Source organism: Corvus kubaryi, unplaced genomic scaffold (assembly GCF_017639235.1).
Source record: "Corvus kubaryi isolate FWS band 111438036 unplaced genomic scaffold, C.kubaryi_AGA036_p1.0 133, whole genome shotgun sequence".
NCBI lineage: Eukaryota > Metazoa > Chordata > Aves > Passeriformes > Corvidae > Corvus > Corvus kubaryi.
Window position 1 is genome coordinate 32,833,187 of NW_024580667.1, and position 18,867 is coordinate 32,852,053.

Genomic DNA, 18,867 nt, shown 5'->3' on the forward strand with positions numbered 1-18,867 from the left:
CTTGCTTAGTCTGTTGTCTTCAGGGAAAAAAGTAGCTGGTTGGCCTCTATGGGCCATGACAATTATCTTCCCTTAACACTACAAACACCACGATGAAAACCCAATGCCTCACTCACTGAAATGAAGATAATGTTGTATGTAGCATGTTTAACCTACAATATTTTCAATATCTGCACTGTTTTTATTAGGAATAGAACTCCTGGATTTCTAGGTTTTGAATTCAGTTTTCCAGGTTCATTTCATTTTTTCTACATGCTGTGGATGGGTCACGAAATTAAAGGATTTGGGATAATTTGCTTTTATTATTAAATATATTCATAAAACTGAACTCCATGATGATTCACTTTAGCAATATTACCAGGTTTGTTGGCTACTACAAAGTGAAGTATGAATGAACAAATTCAAATTGATCTCTTACTAATTAGCATCTTTCTATAAAATCACAGCAAGATGTAAGACCATGAATATGGAAAATTGGTCTGAAAAATATAGACTCTGTTAAAAATGGCAACATTCTAATAGATACTAAAACTAATTATGCTGGGATCTTCAAGGCAATTTACTTACCTTCCTGTCCACTTATGAAAAGCAATCTGGCATAAATTCTGTCAGTTGTGGAAACCCTCATTTGAATAACAGGCCATAAAAAAAATTGGTGTCTGAAAGTAAGTGATATAAAATCACAGAATCATAGAATGTTAGGGTGTTGGAATGGACCTTAAAAATCATCCAGTCCAAACCACCTCCCCCTGCTTCCACTGGACCAGGTTGCTCAAGGCCTTGTTCAACCTGATCTGGAACACTGCCCTTGAACACAACCTCCCTGGGTAACCAGTATCTCATCACCCTGTAGGTACTTTCAGGACACTTCTGGATTTAACATAGACTTTGGGAAGGCCACGATCCCCTCATTAATGAAACCAAAGTCCTCAGCTAAGTTTAATCCTGACTGGAAAGAAAAGTACACTTGTAAGAAAAGATTCAGCTGTTTTCTATTCATATTACATAGGTCTTTCTATCAGCACCTAGAAAACATAATGTTACCAGATTAGAAGATAAGTCTATTATTTGGCTTTCTCAATACCATCTGTTAAATTTGTTCAGTTTTCTCTTATAACACTAGTAGAATTTCTACTGACATAATGACTACATTTGACCACTCAGAATTACATCTTTTCAGAAAGCTTTTCCATCACTAAAATAAAATTAAAAATCTCCCACTATTAATCGTAACTACATCTTCCATAGAGTTTAAACAAACTCCTCTTTAAATGTAAACACCATGACAGGAAGCAAATAAAATGCTTATCTCATAAATATCCAGAAATATTACACATTAATGTAAACTTAAAACATCTAATATAGCAGTTTGGCTTTTGGGCCACATGTGTTTTGAAAGAGAAAATGTATATACTGTCAAATGAAAGTTAAAAGACCCTAATACAAACTTTGTTCATTAACTCTGGAGAGTTTTCCTTTTTCACTTTCTGGTTGGCTACTACCTCTGACTTCTCCCATCAGACTCTCCAAAGACAATTGAGCAATTACCCTTGTCTGTGAGGTTAATTACCAACAATACCCAGCTGGCCACTAAAGGCCTACATAATCAGTATTTGGACGGACAGCAGACAGAAAATGTAAAAGTAAAAGTAGAAAATTTTGGACAAGGCAAACTTCCACACTTTAGGTGTATTGTGTACATTCACATAGCCATAAAATATGTAGAATTCCACTAGTTATTAATTCAGACACAGCTAACCTTTATTTGTTTGTAGCATTCTGAGGGTGCTCCTAATAATTTCTTTCTGATGCTGTCCCTGGGGAAGGGGGAAAATAGGCATTCAGATTGATTGATATAGCTTTTCATTGAAAAAAAATTAACCCTCTTCATACTGTGACATCAAAGAGCTCTTGAAACTGGAAGTGAAATTTTCAATATCAAGCACTTGCAGAGGAAGAAAGAAGAAAATAACTAGAGTGAAATAAAAATGACAGTAATTTTTATTATTTTAAAGCATTTACCCATGACACATAATGTTAAAAAGTTTGAATCCTGTGTGAATGAGCACTGAACCAAAAGCTTGCTGTTGTACTTTGTATAAAAAATTAAGCACCCACAATAGAAGGGGTTCGAACCATGAGGTATATAATCTCTTGCCCAAGGCTGCAACTTTGTGACCACTTAGATCAAAGCACACATAACCAAGTTAGTTGTAACTCTAATCAGTTTATCAATCAGCTCACCCTACAGCCAGGTGGATCCCCCAAAAAATGGAAGGGGTTGAGAGCTGAACAGTCAGCTGAGTCAGGAGGAAAGGTTAAGCCTTGAACCCCAGCACAGTTGCCCTGACCACACAAGGAAGAGTTCAATAAACAAAATTGATTGCAAAGATATCTAACAAGGTACTTAAGAGCATTTCAGAATCTAAGTACCTCAGATATATCTAGAGCCCATATCAGAGTACAAGTAAGACAGGAAAATTTTCTGCCCCTTTCTTTCTGCCACCCATGTCTTGCTTTCTCAGTAAATGAAATTCCAGGTGTGCTTTAGAAGAGACATAAAACTAAGTAGTTTTCAAAAGAGAGGTATGAGGCATTTCTGTCCAATGCCTGATCCAGATGCTGGGAAGACTGGGATGTATGGCATCTCAGTATAAATGCATCTCAGTATAAATGAAGCTGAAATTTATCACAGAAAATGCTGTATTCTCGCATAAAGAACATTCCAGGAGAGATGGAAAACTTCAGAAGAGATTATACTCTTTGGTTTGTCATTCTTCAGAGGAATTATATCCAGTACGTTCCTGAATAGAGAGTAGTTCTTATGGTGTCTTATTTTGTTTGGATTAATTCTTACCATTTGCAAATTCCAAAATCCTTTCCCTGACAAATTGACAAAAAATCAAAGTCAATATAATATTTTTGTGATTTAAAATTATAAATACTTCACTCTTAATAGTTGTTTGGATTAATCCCTTGATTACAGAAAGATATATGCAATCTAAAAATGGTTTTATTCGTTGGCTTTAGTACCTGTTTATATTCCCAGACAATGCATCTGGCTTATTTGTTCCTCAGTCCTGTGTGAGTATTAATTCACTTCTAGCTTCCCTTTGATGTGAACCAACCAGCTTGTGCAAAGCAAAGCCTATATGTGGTTCTCCAGATTATTCTTCCTGTGGAGTTTTACTTGAAGGCTTAAAGAAAAAAAATGAATGTAATTTGTATATTTGCTATCCTGTGACTTTTCCAACATTTTGCCAGAAGAACCTGCATTCCCAAATGCTTCAATAAGATCTTCACTCTGATGTTTATGCAACCATCTGGTCTGCACAGACTTTGTCTACTATCAGACAATTTGAATTGAAAAAAATAACATATATAGACTGTGAGGGTCATAGAAACATAATAAGTGCTGAAAAAATCTCAGTCCTCCATGTTATCTGTTGTAGAAAAAAATTAATCCCCTCTGGAGAAGTGAACTGTTCTGGACCATTTAGCATTTGTGCCTGCATGCAGCTGTGAAGTGCCAAAGAGTAAATTCTCAGTGTGGCCTAGTATTTCTTCATTATGTAGTTCCATCACATTTTTTTATACATGTTGTACCTTGGTTTATGCACCTGAGTAAAGAGAGTTTTTGTTACTTTGATGAAGAATGATGTAGAGAACATTTCTTCTATTTTGATTTACTTTTTTGGGTTTTTCATTCTGACATAATTGAAAAAATTATTTTTCTTTCTATCGCTGTTTTTAAAATACTACAATTCCTATTCCCATCTCCTTTCTTTTTTGTCTTGTTATTTCTACACATTGCTTGTTACAGTTGATATATCTTTGTATTGATTTTTATTGTGTCAAGAATATCAATTTCTTTGTACTTTAATACTTTGCTCTACCAGCTTTCAGTAATTTTTTTGCTTGCTCCTGCTTCCCTTTTGGTAGATAACTAACTTTTCCAGATGTATTGTTTTGGCACATATATACTTCATTAAAAGTTATGAGAAAAGAGATCTGTTTTTCAGCCTGTGATTAGGAGATTACTGTCAGTATCTTTCAGTTTCTGTTTACTTAAACCAGGGAATTTTATACAGAAGAATAGTAGTACCCTGTTTCAAAGTGATGTTGAATGAGTAAATGAATTAATATGAAGTGGCTTTATGTACTGTCATGGGAAAATACATATCATTATGGTAGGATAAGAGACTTATTTGTTATTATGACAGTAGCTTAAGAACTTATCATGCATGTAAATGAGATAAATAGCTTGTAACAAATGCTGTGAGTAAGAAAGAAAAGGTTCGTTTGGTTTTTTTTTAATAAAGTTGTGTGATGCCACTTATTCTGGATTTTATAGCATTTTAATACAACTTGGATGCAATCAAAGTTGCTGAGAAAATCCAATTTGTTTTAAAAGTGGGCTTTGAGTAGACATACAATTAGCTGACCATGGGCTTTCAGAATTGTCTTGTGTTTCAGAATCCCTTAACTGACAACATGGTTAATGCGCCTGTATCTTATTTTTCTCCTTTCTCTTTTCATTATGTATATTTCAGTTTTCCTTCCAAAACTCAGGACAAAATTTCTTCTTGATGCAGGACCAAGTACGGTCTAGTTTACAAAGGTAAATCAGAAGTCAGGGACCAAAGGGGAAATAATGTCTGTGAATATACACACATGAAAAACCCCTTTTGTCTTGTTAGGATCTACCATGGTTGTATTTTGCACAGAGGCAAAAACAGATGTGGTATCTAAGTAGACAAGAAGTGTTAAAAAAACAAGGCTAAAATCAAGAAATGGTGGCAGACAGTAGGCTGTATACTGCTTCAGATCTGAACAGTGTTGGCTGATACAGGCTGTAGATAATCAATGTGTCCATTTTGTTGACATTTCTGGGAAAGGAGGGGGGTGGAATTCTTCTGAGCCCTTTTTTTGCAGCAGCACAGATGACAGCTAGAAATAAACAGTGTTTTCATGGCTGAAATGTCTGCCAGGCATGATCATAAGCAGGCTCTGCTTGACGTAGCAAAATACTGAGCAAAAGGTTGGGGATGTAAAACAACTTGATGAGAGGTATCAGTAGCCCCACATTCTCTTTGCACATTCAACCCGCATCGCTAATGCATGGGGGTCATGAGCACTGCTACAAGTACAGCTCGTATTGAACCTTAACTCTTGATCTGCCCCTTCCTAAGACCTTTCCCCCTTATCCTTTTGTCAATGTTTGTAATGTTTATGTGAAATCAATAAAAAAATATGTTTTTTAAGAAAAACCCTGAAGTCCCGACCTTACTACAGAGCTGAGAATTCAACATTCAGCTGAGGATGATATCACCCACTGTGCAGAGCAACTGGCCAGCTGGTGAGAAATTCCGGCTGTCATCGCAGTGCAGGGAGTTAACATATTTATCAGATACTTGAGATGAAAAAGTGGTAGTTCATGGGGACTTTTTTCCCTAAGCCATCTGGTCCTGAGGTGCCTATTACATCTATTATTGAATCATTAAAGTCAATGAGGTGAGTAACACGATTAAACTTGTTTACTTGTCATGTAACAGTCGGTTAACAGTGAAATGTAACTTCTACTTTCTGGTTTACTCTGCATTTAAAATACATATCAGTTCCCCTAAGTGATACCTAAAATTAATGCCAGATTAATATCTTTTAATTTGGAGTCTGATTTAAAAGTACATTAATTCTTTTAATTCTGCTCTACCTAGGAATATTGTATTGCAGTCACTGCAAAGACTGCTCCTTATAATTAAAACAATAAAACATAAATGGTTGGCAATAAGTACAGATATGTATACTCATCATTTCACTCTACTAATCAGGTATGTGCACATTTATGGAGATTCTGCACAAAATGCAGTTTGTTCATACAATTGTAGGAAAGGCAAAAAGCAGTAAATCTGATCAATATATAAAAGTCCTATTTGCATAAAAAGGTTTAAAGCATTTCATTAGATACACTCATAAAAGTGTGAATAAGCAGTTATTGTATTACCATAAATGGATTATACTTCTTTGTACTAAACTGAGATTTAAATAATATGGATTATACTGTTTGAATTAATTTTTAAAGCCAGGAAATCTTACTGTAGTGACAGTGAAACTTAGTGTAAAGGTTTCAACAGCTATAATTAATGTTACCCTAGCAATTAGGAACTAACGATGCCCTTTTATATTTATGTTAAGACCTCCTTTAGAGATCTGCAAATTTTTAAAAGTGCAAATATTCTTAGGCTTAATGCGAAATATTTCCAGTCAAGGGAATCATGTTCTTAGACTTCAGTATGCTTTAAATCAGAGAATTAATGAATAATATTATATAGCAATATAGACAATTATTCATATCAAGAAAAATAGGATTAAATAAAGAAATTTAAAAAAAATTAAAAAACGTATGTATAATCACTGAATTTGCTAGAGCCATGTCTACATGCTCAGCTTTAACTGGTCTCAATGTTAATCAGCAACCTCACACTCCATGCATCTAACCATCACACATTACACTATGTATTAAGAAAGAAGTATAGTTTAAAATATTATGCTTAAAAGATCTTCCTCTGATATCTTGTCCCGGTAGCTTGACTTCCAGCTACTAGTTTATCAAGCAGTTAAAGTTGTGATACCTGGAAAAACTGTATCTCATTTTCCAAAAAAGTGAAATAAACTAAGTAACATTATTGAGGGTTGTTTAAATGAACTTATTTAACTATAGCCAGAAGTATACTGGGAATGCTCACAAGACCATCGAATCATAGAAACATCATGGAATGTGCTGAATTGGAAGGCACCCATCAGGATCATTGAGCCCAACTCCTGGCCCCACACAGGACACCAAAAGAGAGACATCCCACATACTCTCTGAGAAGTTGGTGTTGAAATGCAGTCCTCTTTACTTTGCAGGGATTTTAAACCAACATTAATATGGTCCAAAGATATATGGTCAACTATTTAAGTGCTCTGCTAAATGAAACTATTGTGGATCACAACAAAAATCACTTATCCATAATACCCGGATCATTAACTCCAAGGTTTATTTCCAATACTATTCTATTGTGATGTAGTCTTCAGAAAAGAAAGTTTATTAATATTTTGGTCTTTTTATCCAGTCAGAATATACTTCATTATTACAATTGTTATTGCTTTACCATTCAAACTTATTTCCATGCTGAACACTTTGTTTTGTGTGATGATGGTGGAGGTTTAGGTTGGGGTTTTTCGTTTTGGGTTTTTTTTAATTTTCTTTTCTGACTATACTATAAAGAAGGATTACAGGTGAGAAAGTGTGTACCTTAGTAGGCACAACAAGATTTAATAAGAGGCCATTATCCTAGACTCAGAGGAATAGAATAGACTCACTGCATAGAATTTCATTATTATATTTAGGACATTAAATGTAATATTATTATTAAATGTATTATAATCTCAGTTATTCTTGCTTTTACTGTCTATTTCAGTTCTCCATCTAGGGACCAGAGAATGGATTTTTAAATCTATTATTACATTGCATTGTTTAATCTCATCTTGTGTTTTATTTTACTTATTTTCTTGATATTATTTGAACAAATGTATAATTTTTTAAATTTTTAAACTACAGTGAAATATTAAATTAAGGGTATAATTAGCATATTACATTCCATTTATCTCGGTGCTCTAGATCTTTTACTTTGTTGATTATGCAGAAAAAATTACATGGCAGTTAATTTTTTTTTTTTTTTTGAAGACAAAACTACAACATTAGTAGAACCAATACAGAAGTTTAACACAGCTGTAGATAAGTGGTGTAGGGAGTTAACTGGAATTCCAAAGGGACTGATAGTTTTTATGCATATCTCCCTGAAATATCTACCAGTCTTTGCTCAGATTTTGGAATGATTGGAACATTGCACAAATAAAGCAAGCACAGATGTACATCTATGACAAACTTTTCCATTTTGAAGACCAGATAGGAAAGTAATATAAATGAGCTACAACTGATGTATTTGTAATTTAATGACTCAGAATTAGATGGAGGCAGGAGATACACCAGAATTAGTCAATTCATAATTTTAAAAGCACTAAAAGAAAATCCCAAACAAAAATGATTTCATTGTCAGAAACAATAATATGTGTTCCCTTACCACAGCAGGAAGTTTGCTAGATTTGAATTTTTCCATGTACATTTCCTGAAAGGAAAATAAGGTGTTCAGCATCTATTTATTTATTTTTAAAATAAGAAATTTCCATTTAAATTTTAGAGTTCCTTCAGTTAAAAAAATACAGTAAGAAACAGTTGACACGATTTGGCTTATAGTCTTCTAACACCCACATTTTCTCCATCTCTTCCACCTGGCAGCTTGGGAAAGCTGCCCAGGTTATACCAGAATGCTTTGGAACAAAACCAGTGCTTTAGCATACTAGGTGTTGACAGGCCAACCTGGTTAACACATGGTTTTGCCAGGAAAAAAAAAAAAAAAATTGCTCTCTGGATAAACTGAATCATATTAGCTTTTAACATGTCAGATGATCACTTGGAAAATGTAGTTACGATCATAACGTGATCCTATCCATACTGTAGAAAAAATCTGAGCAACTGAAAAAAATAGCAGTCATCACTTTGTCTTCAGGTTCTTAAGGCTTTAGGGGGAAGAACTAATGAAGTCAGGTCAGAGTAATAGTATTTTATGTATTATCTATACTTTTACCTCCCTGTTAACCCTAGCAGGTAAAGGCATCACACCCCGAACAGCTTATTTATTTGTATTAATTATGAAGGGAGCCTAGAATGGAAAGCTTTGGGGTAGCAGTCTGCACTGCTGATTTCTACAACTGATCAGACAAGGCTTATCCTTGCACACACACTCATGACAAATTGTAGAATAATATATTGTTCTACCTAGGTAACATCCAAGCTGGTCTGAGTTCAAATTATGAAGGAAAATATAATGCCACAATATTCATCTAATGATTTGTGAATATCAGAAATTATTCAAATGTTTCTTTGGGGTTAAGGCTGGGGGTTTTCCCCATTATTATCATTATTATTGTTATTGAAGTAGCATCTTGTGATTTTATTCTCAATTGTCTGGAAGGATGCAGACTGGATAATTTCTAATTTTTCAAGCTGCTCTTTAGAGGTTTAGTAAAAACTCCAGTTTTTCAGTAAGAAAGTTTATCTTACTCATGAGATTAAGAAGCTCTATCTCCTTATTTGTCTATTTCTGAGATTTTTGCAGGTAAACAGTGTCTTTAGCACAGACATAGGAAACACCATTTTTATGCTTTGGTTGGTCAAAACCATATTCAAGTATCTATCAGTGTTGGTACTGTTTAAAATGCACAAAGAATAATCCCTTTTGCAGGTGCATAGGGCACAATGACTTTTTGGCAGGAAGGACAGTGTGATGGACTGTGCTGTGTCTCTCTGCTTAGATGTTCTGTATGATCAGAATATCTTTAGATAACAGAACTGGATCATTTTGGTGCTGTTTATGGAAAATTATGATATTGCTGCTGTTCACAGAGAATGATTTAGTCTTCTGACTTCTCTAAAACATAATTGATTTATATTTCACTTACTTTTGTCAAAAGAATGACTTTGGTGTAGAGTTGTACAAAGCTTCCAAATGTAGACCTGAGATAAAATTTTCCCAATTTGTTCTGCTTTTCGTTCACATTGGTATAGAGATGTATTCTAAAAAGGATGTAAAAGACATGTAAAATGTGTCCTTGGATGCATTCACAAGCTGTATAAAGTATGCTAAGAAAATTCAACAATTTATGTACCTGAGGAAATATAAAGATGCTGTAGTGTATCAGACCAGCATGCTGCATCTGTGTTTTATAGCTCTTCAGAAAAAGGACTAAACTGTTAAAGACAATCAGCACCATCAACAGCAAAATTTTTATAATCATTTTAAGTCTTTCTAAGTGGATGTCTCTACCTTTTAAGAAATAATCCAAATGTTTGTTTCTTTTTCAAATGCTCCCTTTAGTAAACAAATGAAGCACCAAAATTGGAAAGAAGGACAAATCCTCAAGACTTTAATTTGTTTTTAGTTCCAAAAGGACTTAAAGAAACAAAAACAGATGCAAGGACCACCCTGTTCTTTGCTGTGTTAACTAAACAAATATCATGCTTTCTTTGGCTAGAAGCAAGATCAGAGGTTGAAAATTGTAATATCATAGCCACAGTTCACTTCTCCCTGCAAGGAAAAACTATGTTGCTGTTTACTTGGGACTAAAACTTTCCAAGAACTTGCAACATCTGATACCAAAGAAATTTCTTAGGCAATTTATTTGATCTACTTTTATGCAAGATCTCCAGCAGCTCTCTAGCAGCTACCATCAAAAGCTGATCATGTTTTAGAATTTTTGGTTTATTCTTTGGGTGTTGCCACTGTGAGGCAAGGTGAGCATTCCAGCAAAGCTCTTTTTCATGATTTTTGTAAAAAATGGGAGAGATGGCACACATTTGCAGAAGCTATTGTATTTATGCAACATCCTAACTGGTGGTTAGGAGAAGGTAGAAAAGCCTAGAAAATTATAAAGCAGCTCACACTAATACCATGTCATTTATTTAACTGCTTAGATATAAATTAATGAATCCATGTTTAGGGACATCTTTAGGAAATTAGTGATTATGATAGTGTTTTGTTTTGTTTTGTTTTGTTTTGATTTGTTTTGTCTTGGTGGGCTTTGTATGTGTTTGCTTTGGGTTTTGGTTTGTTCTGGTAGGTTACTTTACTATGTTAACACCATGTATAGATCATATATAGTTTTTTTAAAGCCTTGCTCTATTTGCTAAGGAACTTCTCCCAAAAGAAGGGCAAAGAGATAGCTGCTGTGAAACATGTTCCAGAAAATGTAATTTCTGAGGAAAGAAAACAGAAGTCCTCTGAGAGCAGAGAAGCGTATGTCACTGTATACTTATTTATTTTAAGGGATACTTATTTAAAGGAAGAGAGTGAGCTTCACTCGTGGAGTGAAATGCAAGTGTGACTTTTTACCTTGGGATTGTTAGGAGTTCTGTAAAACTGTGAACCACTTCAGCTTTCTTTTAAGAATGTGCGTACTCTTGAACACCAGACCTCAAAAAGGCCTAGGTAGAAAGCAGCAGCTTCTGTAAACTCCTTCCAGCAAGGACACCCTCAGCACAGAAAGAAAGCCTTGCTGGGGCATATACCAGAATAGTCATAAGCACAGCAGCCCATCCTTGACTTTCTGTTCCTAAAGAAAACAGCACATGATCATCCAGCCACCTGGATGCAGCAAAGGGCAGCGTAAAATTTGTGTTGCTGTGCTGTGGCTCCTTTCTTGTTGCCTAAAATCTACGCAGCCCTGGGACAATGGAACCAGATTCATTTCCCCAGACTTGAGCTTGAGTTAGAAGCCAAATTGACTTGAGCTCCTTCTGTAGAAAATTGATAAGTTTTAACCTCGCAGAGGCTGAGCTGAATGAACCCTTGCAGATGATTCTTACCTACAAAGAAATTAGAATGTCTCCACTCCTCAGACAGGTGTTTCAGTTAAGACCCCACAGAAAGGTGACAGAAATAGAGGCCATAGGAGGTGATAAAAAAAAGCAGTCACATCTATCAAAGGAGACTTTGACTAAGCTCTCTTCAAGGATAGAAATAAACTTCTCAGTTGGGACACAAACGTTTGTGGAAAAATACTATCAAAAATAAGAAGTTCCACTGGTAAGCAACTGTGATAACTGACAGATGTCAGTGAAATAAGAAGTGGTTTAAAAGGTACTTGTGAGTCCTCTGCACATGCTTCAATTACTGTGGGAACAAGGTAAATTAAAGCTTGTGCCTTGTCCACACAAGAAAAATGCTTTCATTAGGCTAAATTGTTTTAGGAGTAGATCTAGTGATACTGGGGAAAAAAAAAACTGTGATTGAAGATGGCCCCGTGTAGTTTTCACTTCTCATTTCTTCTTTTACAAAAAAAGCTGCAACCTAAAAGTTCCCAGATGCTATTATTTCCTGATGCTGCTCTACTTTTTTTCATAAATAATTTTCACAACATTTTTTTTCGACATTTCTTGTATAATTTGCCACCTTTCTTGATGTAGGGTGGAGATCACAGAATCACAGAATCAATTAGGTTGGAAAAGACCTCTGAGATCATCAAGGTCATGACTGAGCATCACCATGTCAACTAGACCAGAGCACTAAGTGCTACGTCCAGACTTTCCTTAATCACCTCCAGAGATGGTGTCTCCACCATGTTCCTTGGCAGCCCATTCAGATATCTAATCACCCTTTCTGTGAAGAAATTCTTCCTGATGTCCAACCTAAATCTCCCCATGAGCAGTTTAAGACTATGTCCTATAAAGATGTCTAGATTCCTGCCACAAATTATGCATATAAATAGTTACATTTTCCAGTTCCAGACGCCCCAAATCCAACTTTTCAAGACCAAATATGTTGGAACAAATTTTTTTTACATTTTAAAAAGTATGACTCTTTGTAAGAAATTCAAGTGGTGTGGGTGGTTGTGATGGAGGCTGATGTTAATAAGTTTGTGAGTGCTTTCCAAATATTTTCTCCATTCTATTAGTATTTTTAAATAGTTAGGCTAAATACAATGGTTTTCAACATAAAAATAATTAATTATTCTCAATTATAAAAACACTTCTGAAGCTATTTCTGTCAGTTTGTTAAGAGTTTTAGAAAAAAAATGTTGAATAACAATAGAATGTAGAATAGCAATAGAAAAGAACTTTCCTTTTCTGACTCTCTTCTTGCAATTTATGTATTAAATTAACAGTGTTCATTTACCTACACTTAAAGCATTGGTTTCATAAACTCTTGACACTTTTTCTAGAATGCCTAACACCTATTGCACTGAAATAGTATTCCAAAATGTTTGGATACTTTTATATCTGTATTATGTAGATAACTAATTTAATTGATTTGATTATAACTGTGATGTATATATCCTCTTCTGTGCATACAAAAAGTTAATTTATCTTCTCCTACTCCACTCCATCTGTATTTTACTGCTTTCTTTTACTATTCCATTTTTTCCTCCTGTTTATTTTTCCCAGTGTTATCATCAGGATTCAGCCCTTTGTCATTTCTCTTCTTTCTGATTCTCTTACAACCCTCTTTTTCTTTCATTCCTGTTGTATCTAGTGACTTTCCCACTCCTCATAATTTCCACATCACAAAATATTCTACCAATTTTTCACATAGGTACTGTTCTTCTCATTCCTGTCCATGTGTGAAGAATGTCAGTTTTCCATTATCTTATTTCCAAATCAGTATTCCAATGCTATTCTCTTCAATTATCCATCTGAACTCATCAGTCATGAACTCACAGCTTCTCACAAACACTCAACTTCCAACAGCTTCCACTAATGACTGCTGGACACCTAGTTTGATCACCACTTTCTCCTGACTTACCTGAATTTTCTGTAAAGAATTATTACGGCAGTAGCAAGACAGAATGATGTGACCCTATAGTAGTTTTCAGAGTCTCATTTCTAATATACTGCACACTTTTATTGCACATTTTTCCCTCTGTAGACCTCTCATCTTCAAAGATTGTATACAAAGCTACGTGTTTCAAATAAAAATAAAACTCTTGTGGCTGCACTTATTGCAATATACACTCTTTGTTTAAGGCAAAGTCTGCAGTTTGAGTCCCTACAGGAATTCTTCCCCTCTAAAATATTTGTTCAGTCAACAGCCATTCTCTCACAGCTATCTCAAAGGCATTCAGTCAAATACTTCAAGTTCCAGAAGGAAACGACTCCTCCTTTCTAATGCTGGATGAATCATTAATGGGAACAGTCTCAGATTTTCTTGCAATAACAAGCAGCAGATAAAACCATAAGTTGAATGCATTTCCAAAGTCCTCGTTTGTCTATAACTAGAACACAGGATAAATCTTTTCTTTCAGGGACGCATAGCTAATTGCAAGTCAGAGAAATGTTAAATTTTGTATTGATTAAGCACTATTGTAACAGATTGGAAGAATTTAATCCCTTTTAAAATCTGTAATATAGCATTCCAATACATTAAAGAAGGAAAAATGATCCAGCACACTTCATTTACATTAAGTGGCTTTGAAAACTAATTCAATTTTTACTGAAAGGAAGTCTGAAAAAGTTACAAATTATTTTGGATGAAGTGCAAGTCCTCAGTCTGAAAGAAAATTATTGCTCAGAGATTACAGACTTTCTTTAGGCAAAATAAACCCCTCACACTTCATCCCAAGCTTCAAGGCAAAGAAAAATCTCTAGAAAATATTTAGTATTATATTTATATAGTAATAACAATATTTCAGTCTTTTCAAGAGTAACACTTCTCTTCAGACCAGTCATTTGGTGTTGAAATATACAAGGATACATATTGTCATAGTTCTGCATTATAAAATACTACGGTGTCTCCTGACAAAATTTTTTTAATAATTTATATAAAACTTTTTTTTTTCTGATAACTTTGCACAAATGTATGACAATTGGGTAGCCTAATCTGCTATAAACTGCTTGTATAGAAAGCTTTCTAAAAATCAAGGATTCTCTCTCAAGGTTTTTTGGTTTTGTTTGAGTTTTGGGTTTTTTTCCCCAGACTTGATTTGCAACAAAAATGAGAAAAAATAATTAGTTTATCTATTTTCTTAGAGTGTCTCATTGTAAGAAAAGAAATAATTTATACTTGTGTTTCTTTTCTGAGCTACATATATTTTTTGCCAACTGACCAGCATTTGAAGATCTTTTCTTAAGGCATGTAATTCTCCCTCAATGATTATGAAGTCTGAATGGCAAACAGGAATGTTTAATACTTAAAAAAGAAAAATCATTGTAGTGACTTTAGGGGAATATATATACATATATTTTAGCTGTTTCTATGTAGTAAAAAGAATCTTATGTACCCCATCCACAGTACTAAAGCTTAAATAGGAAATCTTTCTATAGTTTTCTAAGTTTGGTGGTTATCATCTGTATAAAACTGGGAAGACTTGTAGCAGAAAAGTCTTTAATTTTGGTTGAAAGGTATATACTACCCACTTACTGGTTTACTTACATCATGTGAATACAACTTGATTTTAAATTCTTTTTCTGTTTTCTTGGCTGGGGGGGGAGGGGGACTTGTTTATTAATCTTGGGTTTGGTTTTTTGGGTTTTTTTTACGTTCTATCAGTGTGCTTTCCTACATTTCACATACAGAAGGAGGTAAGTCTAGCTAGTTTTGTAACAGTGTCCTGCTTCAGGAAATTCTTAAGAGAGGTGGTGGTCAATTATGCAGAGAAAGAACACTGCAGCATAGCTTGCCAGCAGGACGTGGGGAATGTGTTACTTTCTAAATAAAACCAAAGGGTTTGTGGATATGGAGCACTCAGTAGCCTGGATATGCACCATCTGCCTACCACATCTCTGTGCCCCGATTTTCACTAGGGAGCAATGAAGGCATACAGACAGCAATGAACTCCCGTAGATCTCCTGGGATGGGTGACTGCAGGGCTCCAAACTTCACCTAGAAGCAGACATAGCCCTTGTTTATACACAGGAAGTTGGTCTCCAGATAGATATTTGGCTGTGCCTGTGAAGTGAAATTAGGAGACCATGGACCATGAAATACACAAGTAAGAAATATTAACACTTCAAAGTGATCCTTTTCTCTTCTTGCTTGTTGGCAGTGTTCTGAAAATGTTCGTTTTTATAAAAGAATGACTCGGATGCTATTGGTTCTTGACTGTTCAAAACTAGTAAAAAACTTACAAGTATGGATCACAGCTGAGTGCTGTCTGAGTAGTAAAAACATGGTGCTTTGTCTTCTAATCATCTTCGAAATATTGACTTAGTGGCTGTGAATACTGATCATCAGTACAGAATAAACCAGAAAGACTATCTTAGTAAAGTTTGATCAGCAACAGTGGATGTGCATGTTCAAAGAGCCTAGCCTAATATGGGAGTCAATATGTTTAGGCTTACTGCCAGCACATTTCTCAGACTAAAGGAAACAACTGTTCTGTCACATGCTTTTGTTAAGTATTTTCAGGCGTTCGCTCCCTGACAATTACTTAATACATTTAATTATATATTAGGAAAAATGATTGAATATTGAGGAATTTGAGCAAAATTGTTCAGAAGGAAAGTGAGGTGCATTAGACTTAGCTGCTGTGAAAGGTAAGCACATGTCATCATTCTCTTAATTAAAACTTTTGTAGGTCTCACAGGATAAATAGAGTAAAAACATTGGGACATCAAAATAAATGTGTAAAATCTCACCTCTCCCTCTGTTCTTCCATAGTACAATATTAGTTATGTTACATACGTTTGCCCACTTTGCCCAAAAAAGTTGATTTATAAAGGTCACCGCAATTCCTGATCCTTTTCTAATAGCTATCTGTCCTGTGTGCTATTGATAATAACTTTTGAACTCAGTTGCCTACATTTCCCTCCAGCTTCTCCTTGAAAGGGAAAAAATTGCAGCTGTTTAATCAAGTTAGACAGCAAGTAATTTTAAGCTTCATCCTAATTAGTTCAATGAAGGTTAAACCATATGACAATATAGACAAGGTTTGATAATTACATACTCCATTTAGGGAAAAAAGTGCTCATAGTGGTGAAATTGCTTTTATATTCTTCTTCCTTGATATTATCCCTATTTCACTCAAACTGAATATATCACCAGCTGGAGAAATGTGGAAAAATAGCTACCATAGGCTAATATAATTAGCTATCTAGGGCCATGCAGAATGCTCATAGGAATAAAAATCACCAGCCCCCAAGCACCAGGAAAAGGTCACACAACAATATCTACCAAAGCAACAACTATATTCACACATAAAACCAGACCAAACTGAATGAAGCCAAACACTTCTTGAAAGATTTTATGTCAGTTAGATAAATCTGGTAGAAATCACTTAACTTCTGTAGAAATGTTTCTGATTTAGGAAGGTACAAATGAATCAAGATTAAGACCCTAGAAGCAGCATTTCACTATGGTCAGTTGCAAAGTGTCTTTAAACCATCTCGTTCTTATGGTTCTGGAGATGCAGTAAAATAAAACAGAATAAGGAGCACGAGTAATTTGTTTTCTTTTTATGTCATTTCAGTAAAGGCCAAATTCCAATTACCTGTAATAATTAAGTAGCTTCAGTGCTAAGGGGTTCTAACCTTCAGCAAGGGAATCTTTCTGTGACTTCCAGCAAAGGTCAACTTTCTATCGATCAGTTATCGATTAGGTTTTCTGTGTTCTTACAATGTGAGATTGCTAACAGTGCAGTGATTTATGGGATTTTTGAATACATCTTGGTATATGTTCAGGAATAAAAAACAGCAATGAAAATACATTTTTATCTCCTCATATTAGAAGGATTTTATATACTAATTAAGATATCATTTTTCTAAGTCCTGATATAAATTTAATTGGTTTGAAAGCCATTCCTGAAACTTTTTCTCTTTTTAAACAAATCTTACTTTTGTTTCAGCTAAAAATAATGGCATTCAGATATATTCAAAACACATGAGAAACATTAATTTTAGCATGTAAGTGTAGGAGTGGACCAAAACAAAGTGATTACCTCCACTTACAAAAAACAAACAAACAAAAAACCCCAAAGAAACAGAAGTTCTCAAGCTTTGTTAAAGAAATGGGAAAATCCGTGGTCATGGACAAACAATTTTTATACAAAATTATAAAAGCCTAATATTCTTAAACCATTTTCACTGATATTGGAAACTGATTTTATTTTGTAATACAGTAATATTATAATATATTAACTATACCCTCTTACGTCACTTCCTTTCTCTCTCTTTTTAAAATTTACAAAAAGAAAAATCTTTTAAAGATCCTTAATGCTCCTCAGCAGTTGCTAAGAGTGCTTAATTTGACCATGCCCTTATGGAGACATAATACTTTACACTGCATAAAATACTCTGATTTTTTTACCTTCTTATTCTATGTCTGTCAATAGGTTGAAAATAATTCCTGAAAATAATTCCTTCTTCTCAAATAGGCATCTGACACAATGAAATAATCACTGTAATGTGGGATTAGTTTCAGTATTAATACCTAATATGTGCTGCTATAAAATTACTCCCATTATAGACATTTGTGGGAACCTAGAATGCAGAGAATATTTCTCTGCCTGTTTTGAAAGGTTTTACACCCCTGGACAGTACTGTTTTTGACCTTTGTGCATGGGAAAATTTGCCTAGCCTCTGGGAAGAATTTGAATCTACAATGGTGTGAATTAGGTGATAGAATACTATGTGAGATTATCACAGGGTGAAAAATTTAGAGTTTTTAGGTCTATTTGCATAGCAAATAGATAGAAGTAGAAAACCTCAAAATGGAGGATAAGTTGTAGTTAAAAGCCTCTTTCTCCTTCTTCACTAACTCCATATTTTGCAGCAATGGTGGTTTGGGATGATTGGATAAAGAATTCCGCAGTTCCTGTCTACGTGATTCAGGAACTTGTTGGACATTGATAAAAAAGTGAAAATACCTTGTGTTTTAAGCTTTCATTGGGTAATTTACCTTTAAAAGGGCTGTGAAATCTTGATAAGTTGTCTTCTTGCTGCATTCTCTGCTCTGTGCTATGTCTAGGCCATGCCAGTGGATTGTACTCCTTAGATAAGAATTAATAAACACCCGTCTGGAGACTGAGAAGCATGAAGTCCCATTTGCCTCCTTTTTCTCCTGGCAAAAATCTGAACGTTTCCCCCATCAGGGAAGACAACAATTAATGACGTGGACAGCGTTAGACATTCACTTCTATAATCAGCAGGTGATATTCAGTTCTGAGCCTAATATACTACAACTGTCACCAAAAGGCACTTTTAATCATTAGATGAATGAACTTTTAATCAGGTAGCTGCATATAATCACCTTTTGAATACACACACACAACTTT

At 34.7% G+C, this 18,867-nt stretch overlaps 1 long non-coding RNA gene across 1 annotated transcript; it reads right to left on the reverse strand.

Moving 5' to 3' along the window:
* Positions 1 to 34: 34 nt before the first annotated feature.
* Positions 35 to 18,573, reverse strand: LOC121671258. The gene is made up of 3 exons (XR_006018451.1): positions 18,492 to 18,573; positions 8,286 to 8,292; positions 35 to 46 (listed from the first exon to the last, which is right to left on the reverse strand). It is a non-coding gene; the product is annotated as an uncharacterized LOC121671258 (long non-coding RNA).
* Positions 18,574 to 18,867: the final 294 nt, after the last annotated feature.